This window comes from Mastomys coucha, unplaced genomic scaffold (genome assembly GCF_008632895.1).
Source record: "Mastomys coucha isolate ucsf_1 unplaced genomic scaffold, UCSF_Mcou_1 pScaffold22, whole genome shotgun sequence".
Classification (NCBI taxonomy): domain Eukaryota; kingdom Metazoa; phylum Chordata; class Mammalia; order Rodentia; family Muridae; genus Mastomys; species Mastomys coucha.
The window spans coordinates 9,662,904-9,673,830 of record NW_022196905.1 but is presented as its reverse complement, the minus strand read 5'-3'; the positions used below and the strand labels follow the sequence as shown (position 1 = coordinate 9,673,830).

The following is a 10,927-nucleotide window of genomic DNA, read 5'->3' as shown; positions in this document are numbered from 1 at the left end:
GGCAAGAGGCTGACTTTCCTTGAAGTTTTCGCCTCAAATACCGCCATCACGCAAGTGTGCGTGGCATTGAAAGAATCCATGCTTCAGTCATGATGTGTTTATTTATAAGACTGTTCAGGTTCAGATTGTAGCAGTAATGGAGGCTGGAGAAAGAGGAGCCTACTAAGGTATCTGTGTAGTTTTAATATGTCCTTAGCTTTCTTATCTTGCCTGAGCCCAGGCTTCTTACTAGCCAACATCCAGTTCTTCTCACAGTTCCCCATTTTGGATTCTTTCTTGGCTTAAGTTTGTTTCCTTTTTTTCTTCTTACCTGTAGGTGGTCTATGTGTGCACGTTTGCATATGTGTGAGTGCATGTGTGTCTGGAGATAGCCTTGTGCATGTGTATGGAATTGTGTGTGAGTAGAGGGCCCAGATTGACTTTAGGAGTCTTGAAGTGGAAACTTCTGGTTTCTTTGGAAAGTCAGTTGTGTCAGATGGTGTTTTGCTGGGGCAAACATGTGAGAGTGTTGTCCTGAAGCAGACACAGGTGAAAGGATGCTTTGCTAAAGCAAGTGTGATGAAGGATTCTTTGCTAACAACACACTTGTATTGGATAGCCTTAGATTGTGTAGCTGAGCTTCATTTGTAGTGACTCCATAGAGAGAAATGCACCCAAACAACCTCCTGGTGGTGTTCTGGCAGCTTCTTGCAGCTTTCACAAACTTGGCAGAGTGATCTCAGCTGTTATAGACTCACGTGGAGTTTTGCTCAGACAGACTCTTGTGCTGAGACAAGACCCATGGAGGACAGGTGATGTTTGGAGGGAGTATAAATAGGACTCAGTGGACAGCGATCAGACTTGCATAGCTAGCTTTGAAGTGCATCTTGTTCGTTCGACTTCGCTAGTTTTTGCTTTGAATGGCAGAGAAATTGTCCTGGTGTCCCTGCTAGTCCTGGTCACTCCCACTGATTCACACAGAGTCCTAGCTGTTTCTGCTGGGTAGTGCCACCACTGCTGATTCGTGTTTGCTACCTTGACACTACTGAGCTAGCTGGACTGCTGGTATGTTTGTGAAGTATTTTTGAGTGGATTGTGAAGTATTTTTGAATGGACTAAGATGGAACTGGAAAAAAATCCCAGACTGGAAAAGGATTTATTACCTTTAGATAGTCAGATAATCTAGTAAATTACAGGCAGTTTACTGTAAGTTGCCTAATATTTGCTTTAAATCCTATTGTTTCTTTCTTATTTGGAGTTCTATTGATTAATATGCTCCAAAAATGTTGGGAAAACATTACAATAATACTTCAGTGATGTCTTCTTAAGTAATTTGAACCTCTCATTTCCAGTGATTCCTTTGCCCACTAGCCCTGCTTCTTCCTTATGCCTTTTGCTTGGTTTTGTTTTTAGAAACCACGATGAGTTAGGTATGGGTTGTGGGGGTTGACTTACACATACTGGTTACCTTACCAGTGGCTGCACCCCTGAAAAAAATGTCTCTTCTTCCACTACCAACCATTACTGCATCTAGATCAGGGAGGGTCAGGCCCACTTCACTGAAGATCTTGACTGGCTTACTCTTTTGCAGGTCCTGTCAATTATATAGCTCATGTGAATTCAGTAGTGTGGCAGCCATATGATGCCTGAAAGTCAGCATCCTCTACCCATCCTTTAACTATTACATTCTTCCCATCCCTAATCTGAGCCTAGGTGGGAGGTCAATCATTTCCCATTTGTGGCTGGTTATTAAACACATTATTTGCCATACCATGACAGGTTGTGAGTCTCTAGTCACCACTGACCACTTCAAAAAGAAGCTTCTCTGTCAAAGTAGATAGCAACACTGATCCACTGGCATAAGCATACTTTCAAAGGCAGGTTGATGGGGACATGATGTCCTTTGTAAACTGGATTAAGGAATGTATTAGTATTGATAATGTTACCTTATTAGGTATGTTACCTTATTAGGTATGTTACCTTATTAGGTATGCTGCAATAGAGGAGTTTTAGTCTAGTGGGGTAAATTGGCAGGTTTGTTATTATAACTGGTTTAGTGGAGTAAATCACGTTTGCTGTTATACTAGGTTTGAGACTATTTGTGTGCCGTTCCTTCTTGGAAAACTTCTGGAATAGCACAGCCTGTTTTCCCAGTTCGTTGTGAATTTTCATGCAAAGGTGGTTTCTGGATTCTAAGTAAACATTCTCTTTTGTTAGGCAGCAAACAATATACATTAAAACACTGTGCGAGATTTGGAGATGTAGTTAACTTTTTTACCCCTGTTGATGAATATGAAATGCTTCATAAATTTGTGTGGATCTTTGTGCAAGAGATGTGCTGACCTCCATATAGTTTCAATGTTAGGGCATGAGCAGCTGAAGTGCATACTTTTTTTTTTGTCCAGATCAGCATTTTTGAATGTTTAATTCAAATTGCTGAAAATACTTGAAATACCATTGTAACAATATCTAGTATAAATACTAAAGAAGCATGAATTTTGAGATCTTTGATAGACGATGTTGTGCCGTCCTCTGTGTCCTTCCAGCTTCACTGTAACTGCATGAGTTTTGACCAGTATTTTCAGGAGTGGTCAAGTACAAGATATTTTAATAGTATCAAATTTTAGTCATTTGACCATCATGAAACCAAGTTGCTGTGAGAGGACGAAAGGAAGAACTGAGGAGAGTTGGTAGCTAGGGCATTCTTACATTTGCATTTATTGCACTGTGTGTGTGCACACTGACACGCATTTGTACAGGTGTGTCACAGAGTGCACATGGAGGTCAGAGGACAGTTTGTGGGAGTTAGTTTTACCTCCTCCTACCATGTGGGTCTCTGGGATTTAACTCAAGCTGTCAGTCTTTGGGGCAAGTGCTTTTTACCCACCTTTAAAAAAGTAGTTAGGTGAAACAGGAGAAAACAATCTACCAGGATTCTTTTTGATAACTGCATTTTCCTGGGCATATCAGCTAACTAATTTCTTTTATTTAATTGGAAGAAGTAAAAATTAATTATTTTCTATTCTATTTAACCATGTGACCTTGAACTTCTTGGTTTCTTGGTTTCTACAAGCCTTAGTTTGTACTTAGTATGGTAACACAGGATGACCATAAAGTCTGGAAGCAGATGGAGCAATTGTCCTTCCACAGATACCCATTTAAATCAAGTGATGTAGATGATGCTCACAAGCCTTGGTTCTAAGTATAGAACTCCTAAAATAATTAATATATTCAAAAGAAATACACAAAACTGGCTTTTATCTCAGCATGCAGGAGGCTGACTGAAGTGGAGGCCAGCCAGGGCTACACAGTGATACCTTGTCTCAAAAAATAAAAAAAAACCAAAATATGTAGGAATGGATTACAGAATATATATTCATATGGATTAATATTAGAAATGAATGAAAAATTGCATTATGTATGATCCTATTCTTATAAAAATAATTGTATAAATGCTGTGGTTTGGACATGGTTTGCCCCACTGCAGACTGGTATGTTAGAGACTGGTTGCCAGCGTAAGCAAGGTGTTGCTGACTCCTTTAAGAGGCAGGGCCTGTGGTAGGTACTTACACCATAAGGCCATTGCCTTCAGAGGAGATTAATGCCCATTTTTCAGGAGCGAGGTAGGTCTCTCAGACTGGATTAGTTATTGTGATATTGTTGAGTTGTACATCAAGACCATAGCAGTCAGTGTGTTTGGCTTCTACTGCATGTGTTTGGGCTATAATCTCCAAGGAAACAATCTAAAAAGTTAGCGCCTTGGATGCCCTTAGATTCTAAAATCTCAGAGTACAATTCTGAAAAAAAGTTACTCTAAGACTTTTACATTTTTAGGAGAATTGTTTGAGAGACATATAATACAACAAAACCCTTCATAGGCCACGTTTTACAACTGGAGCCCACATATCTTCACAAGCATAAACTCCTAGGTATTCTAAAATCAGTCAAGTGGATATAATACTGGCAAGCAGAGAAGTTACATTCATAAGTAGGTCAAAAGCTGAAGTGTGTGAACATACATCACTGTGGTGGGTAATCATACCCAGATTTATAATGCAGTCATCTGAAATGAAGGCATTTGATAAAATCACTGATAAAAACCTTAACAAGGGCTATTGGGATGGTTCTGCAGGTAAGGACACTTGCTGTATGGGCATCATGACCTGCGTATCTCTCTGGAAGGAGAGAACGGACTCTGAAAGGTTATCCTCTGACTCCCATATGCGTATTGATACATTGTAAACACAGAGCTCTCTTCTCTTTCACTTAAAACATCTCTGAACACATCACCACTACATCTATAGCCACTAAAGAACCAATACCTGGACAAATGTTACCTTCATAATGCAGACACATGAAGGAGATGTTGCGTCATATATCTGGGATGTCTCAACATTCACATATAGACATGAATCTTGTATTCTTTCATGGAACCAAATTTGTAAAACCTGTATTGGATGATGTCTTAGTTAAAATTTCATTACTGTGAAATGGCATCAAGACCACAGCAACTCTTATAAAGGACAACATTCAATGGGGCTGCCTTACAGTTTCAGAGGTTCAGTCCATTGTCATGGTGGGAAGCATGGCAGCATAAGGTGCTGGAGATGACAGAGCTGAGAGTTGTATGTTTTAATCTGCAGGCAGCAAGGACAGACTGTGCTCTAAACTGGGCATAGTGTGAGCACTTGAAACCTCAAAGTCTGCCCTCACTGTGGCATACATCCTCCAACAAGACCACACCTCTGATAGTGCCACTCCCTATCACCAAGCATTCTAACACATGAGTCTATGGGGACCATTCCTATCCAGACTACCACAGGTGAATTAGAACTCTTGTAAAAAGCTTTTCCAACCATTTTGTATCCACACTATTAGAATTTGTGCAAAGATTAATTACATTGCATAGCAGCTGGTAGAATATAATGCTGATATGGTAGTAGTGTGCTACATAGTATAGTTTCAAAAAGTGATTCAAACTCATTTATAAAGGGAATTTATTGGTCATCCATTTAGGAGTCAAGCATTGTTATTAAGGATAAAATGTAAAAAGAACCAGCAAGTCCATTATTCTTCATGGAAATTGCAATCTAGAGTAAAGTGAAGAGAGGTAAGCTTAGTCATTAAAGACAAATACATCATTATAATCTGTAAACACGAGGAATTTCAGATTGTAACATAATGGTATTATAAAAGGTCTGCTCATTACAATGTTGGTAAACTGCTTTTATGAGTTAGTAGCTCTCAGATTTTCTTCAGTTGTTTTTATTTTAATGACTTGATCTTGGTGTACACGGCAGGTACAAAACTAGTTCTTTAAGCCCCTCTGCCATTTGAAGACTATTTGAACTGACTTTTACTAACAAGGGAAAAAACTAGTCAGATAAATTGCTGTGGTGACAAACTTAAGCCTTAAATATACAACCCAAGTGGAGCCCTCCACTGCAGTAGAAATTGTGGGTTGCATGATTTCCATAATTCCAACAATTTGGAGTTTATTTTGTTCAAATTGTGATTTAGGGAGTTTAGACTTTAAAGATTTTGACCCTTTGGTATTTCAACAGTTGAGACTTTGGCAATTAAATTGTCTTCTGGAATTATGATCTGAACTGCTTCTACACATGGCACGTGGCTGTTATTGGTAGGGTATATCATAAAGATTTCATCAGACATGGTCACCTAATCTTGGACTTCTTGCCTCAAAAGCTATTAGCTAAATAAAACCTTTAAAAAGTACCTAGCCTTGGGTGTTTTGTTATACTAATACAGTAAAAAGATGTAGCAGTTAGTCTTATTCAAGATTTCGTATACATTTTGTAAACTAATAAGGAAGATCAGAAGATGAATTCAGAATTCAGGATTTGGCTGTTGATTGAGAGGAAAAAGTTAATGGGATCTTTAATATATTATTCATCCATTTCTTTAAGGTGTACTGCATATGAGAATATTTTCAAAAACATGTATTTACTTTTAAAGATTTATTTTACTATGAATTATGTATTTGCATGTGTATCTTATGTTTGGGCATATGATTTTTTCCCTAGGCCTCAGGGGGATGAGGAGCTTCCAGTAGTTTATTGTCCTCTATCTCTCTGTCTCTCTGTCTCTGTCTCTGTTTCTGTCTGTCTCTGTCTCTGTTTCTGTCTGTCTCTGTCTCTGTCTCTGTCTCTGTCTCTGTCTCTGTCTCTCTCTCTCTCTCTCTCCCCTCCCAGCCTTGGGGTTCTGTCTTCTAGCTCAGAATGCTGGGCTGCTCCTGCTTTCCCTCTGTGTTCTGAAGCCTTCCTTGTACAATACAGTTGTATGGCTGTGGCCTCTCTATTTCTTCCTTTTTGATGAACAGGAATACCTTCTTTTTATATGTTTAGCTTTCTCCTTTATCTTGAAAGTATATAGAATTTATTGAAATATATTTGTAAGCACTTTTCAGTGCCCTCTCAACCAGATTAACTAATAGTTAACAAATCCTGTCACATTTGCTATCGCATACACTGCCTGCCACCACAAGCCAAACATTATTTTTGAATGTAACTTGCAGATATCACACCTTGTGCATACTACTGTGTATTTTCTAATAACAAGGAATCTTTCATGTAACTTTCAAATAGTTATAAAATTCAGGAAATTCTGTTTTACTTTCTATGACAAAATTTCTGAAAAGAAACAGCTTGAGGGAGGGAGAGCTGGTTTTGGCTACAGTTTGGAGGCCACGGTGGCAGAGAAGGCATAGTGGAGAGGCACAGTATAGCTGGTCGTATGGCATTCTTAGGAGGTAGAGAGTGGTGGATGATGGATGGAAAGTGCCTTGCTTTCTCCTGTTAATTCATGGAGTAGTACCTTTCCCCTCTCAACCCAATCTAGAAGATCTCTGTTTGTCTGCTATGTGATTTTAGATTCTATCAGGTTGACAGTCAGTATTAACCATCATATATGCTCTTCATGTTCACATTTTGACAGTTTTCTCAATAATGTACCTTAGCATTTTCTCTGGATGTAGGATCATTCATTGAATTTAGATGTAAGATCTCTTTAATTGCCTGTAATTTGTAACAGTCCTTTTTGTCTTTCATGACACTGACATTTAGGCTGGTTTCACAGGATGCCCTTTAATTTTTTTGACAATAGATTATTTTCTCATACATTATATCTTGATTATAGTTTTTCCTCCCTTTACTCTTCCCAGTTCCTCCCCACCTGGCCTTCTATCTGGATCCACTCCTTTTCTATCTCTCATTAGAAAAGAGCAGGATTCTAAGAGAACAACAACTAAACATGATACAACACAATATAATATGATGTAGAAAAACTTTCATATCAAACTTTCTGGATATGGCAACCCAGCTAGAGGAAAAGAACCCCAATAGCAGAGATTAGAATCAGGCACCCACTCATTCTCACAGTCAGGAATCCCATAAAAATGTTAAGCTAGTAGCTTTGATATGTACAGAAGACCTGCTGGGGACCCATGAGGGCCTTGTGGCTGCTGCTTCTGCCTCTGTGAGCTTGTGTACAGCTTGTATGCACCTTGTTTAGTTGGCTTAGAGGGCTGTATTCTTCTGGTGTGCTCCATCCCCTCTGACTCTTAATGTCTTTTTGCTGCCTGGGAAGCCTCTCTATTGATGATTAGATATGGTGCTTATCTATAAGTATAACAGAATATCATTAGGAGTTATTTTATTGAAGCTCCCCCCCTTTTTCCACTTCCCCTGTAGTGTTTGGTTTTACCCTAGGACTCTGGGCTTTCTAGTCTCTAGTTTTGCCTACCCAAGCAGTGTCGGGCATGGATTTCTTCTCCTGGAATGGGCCTTAGGTCAGACTTGACATTGGTTGGCTAGTCTCACAATTTTTGTGCCACCATTGCCCTAGCATGTTTTGTAGGCAGGATTGGTGTTTACATTTCTCTTCTGGTAGCCAACAGAGCACCTTCCTATATCAAAGAGATGAGAATATAGGTGTTGAGGGCTCCATGTAGTCACCAGCTTGACTTCTCCATGTTCAGTGAGTTGTATGGATGTGGTCCTTGCCTTAGTCAGGGTTTCTATTCCTGCACAAACATCATGACCAAAAAGCAAGTTGGGGAGGAAAGGGTTTATTCAGCTTACACTTCCACATTGTTGTTCATCACCAAAGGAAGTCAGGACTGGAACTCAAGCAGATCAGGAAGCAGGAGCTGATGCAGAGGCCATGGAGGGATGTTACTTACTGGCTTGCTTTCCCTGGCTTGCTCAGCTTGCTTTCTTATAGAACTCAAGACCACCAGCCCAGGGATGACACCACCCACAATGGGCCCTCCCACCTTGATCACCAACTGAAAAAATGCCCCAAAGCTGGATCTCATGGAGGCACTTCCCCAACTGAAGCTCCTTTGTCTGTGACAACTCAATCCTGTGCCAAGTTGACACACAAAACTAGCCAGTACAGTCCTCAACAATGGGGTTTTGCTATCAGTTTACAGAGTGCAACTCTTTGTCTTAGCATTAGATTGGGTTATTTGGGGGATTTCCATGGGTCTTCTTTGGTCAAAAACTCAATTAAATGCAACCTTGTCTCGCTACTGGAAGCCCTACCTGGTGACAAGCAATGGCTTGTTGAGATTCCATATCTCTCTTTACTAGGAGTCCTCGTTAAGGTCACCTTCATAGATTCCAGGAATTTTCCACTGTACTAGGTTTCTACACCACTCCCAAATGCCCCCTAGTTCCAGCTGTCTCTCCCTACACTCTCTTCCTCTACCCCCTTCACCTGAGTCTCCCATTTCATCCCCACCTGCCCCAGGCCTACTTGTAAAGTCTATTCTATTTAACCCTCCCAGGGAGATGCATGTGACCCCCCTGGAAGGCTCCTCTTCTAACCTCTCTTGATCTACAAATTGTAGCTTGGTTATCATTTACTTAACTGCTAATATCCACTTATAATTAAATATGTACCAACCATATTTATCTTTCAGAGTTTGAGTTACCTTACTCAAGGTTTTTTTTTTTTTTTTTTTTTTTTTTTTTTTTTTTTTTTTTTTTTTTTTTTTTTTTTTTTAGGTTTATTTATTTTATTTGTTAGTTGTCTTCAGACATACCAGAAGAGGGCAGCAGATCTTATTACAGATGGTTGTTGTGAATCACCATGTGGTTGCTGGGAATTGAACTCAGGACCTCTGGAAAAGCAGTCAGTGCTCTTAACCACTAAGCCATCTCTCCAGCAAGGCAATTTTTTTTTTTTAAACTTCCATCCATTTGCCTGAAAATTCATGATGCCATTTTTTTTTTTTTTAAATAGCTGAATACTATTGTGTAAATGTACTACATTCTTCCATTGTGTAGGATGTTTCCAGTTTCTGGCTATTATGGATAAAGCCACAATGAACATGCTTGAGCAAATGTCCTTGTTATAGGATGAAGTATCCTTTGGATTTATGCCCAAGAGTGGTATATCTGGATCTGGAAGTGGATAATTGATTCCCAACTTTCTGAGGAATTGCTCTCTGAGGTATTGATTTCCATAGTGGCTATACAAGTTTTCCCTTCCACCGACAATGGAGGAGTATTTCTGTTACTCCACATCTTTTGTCAGGTGTATTATTGATCTCAGCCATTTTGGCAGGTGTTTTTTTTTTTTTTTTAAATATTTATTTTGTGTATATGAGTACATCACACCAGAAGAGGCATTGGATCCCATTACAGATAGTTGTGAGCTACCATGTGGTTGCTGGGAGTTGAACTCAGATCTCTGGAAGAGCAGTCAGTGCTCTTAACCACCTAGCTATCTCTCCAGCTCCTTGACAGGTGTTCTTAAAGTAGTTTTGATTTGTATTTCCCTGATGACTATGGATATTGAACATTTCTTGAAGTATTTCTCAATCATTTGAATTTCCTGTATTGAGAATTCTGTGTTTAGATCTGTATCCCATTTTAAAAATTGGGGTTTTTTTTTATATGTAGTTTTTTGGGTTCTTTATGTATTTTAAATATTAGCCTTCTATTGGATATGGAGTGTCCTAAACATTTTTCCATTCTGCAGGCTGCTGCTTTGTCTGATTGACAGTGTCCTTCACCTTAGAGAAGCTTTTCAGTTTTAGGAGGTTATAGTAGGATTTATTTTATGTACCTGGCCCTTTAAAGGACCCTTCAGCATCAGTTGCCTCTTGGAATTCTAGGAACAGGAAGAGATATCAAAAGCCAGCAGAGTCTGAGAAAAGAGGAGTAGGATTCAGGAGACAGAAGAGTAGGGTCAGAGAGCAGAGTGAGAAGAGAAGACAGTTGGTGACATTTGAGCCAGGAGAAGCTGAACTGAATCAGAGACAATATTGTGGAGACAGGAGAAGAACCCACAGAGAACACACAAACAAAGCAGCGAATATAAAGAAAAAAATAAATCAATTAAAAGTTACAGTTGGCTCCCAATGTGGTGGGCTGTTTGAAGGAAAAAGAAACATTAAAAGGCTTAAAGGATTTATGTCTGAGTCTTCAATTCAATTTCATTGGTCATGTCTGTTTTTATGTCACTACTATGTTGTTATTATTGTTATTGTTATTATTATTATTATTATTATTATTATTATTATTATTACTGTGTAATATAACTTAAAATCAGGGATGGTGATACCTCAAGTAATTCTTTTTTTATTGATTTGTTTTATTGCATTATGATGAGAAAAGATACATGATTTCAGTTTATCTGAATTTGTTAACATTTAAAAACATTTTAAGTAAGTAGAATTAAATCACATTCTTGTTTCCCTTTTATACCCCAACTCCTCCCAGAGACTCCCCCTTCAATACTTACAATACCTTTTTTGTCATATTCTTTAAAATTTGTAAAATATTATAACAATAAAAATGAGTATTATAAAAGTTTGATATAAAACAGCAATCAATTTAACAGTCTTATGTAGATGTTTGTCTACAGCAATACTGAAAATACATACGTTTTTCTCCATATAAATTTGAAATAACTCCAA

At 38.7% G+C, this 10,927-nt stretch overlaps 1 protein-coding gene across 4 annotated transcripts in view; it reads left to right on the top strand.

The window, feature by feature from the left end:
• Wdpcp (WD repeat containing planar cell polarity effector) overlaps positions 1–10,927 on the top strand; it is a 314,567-nt gene that overhangs the window by 3,374 nt on the left and 300,266 nt on the right. Inside the window, exon 2 of one of the 4 annotated variants that reach the window (XM_031342542.1) lies at positions 4,996–5,089. The exons of the other annotated variants lie outside the window; for them this stretch is intronic. The gene's annotated coding sequence lies outside the window, so the exon portion shown is untranslated. The remainder of the gene's footprint in view (positions 1–4,995; positions 5,090–10,927) is intronic. 4 annotated transcript variants of the gene reach the window in all.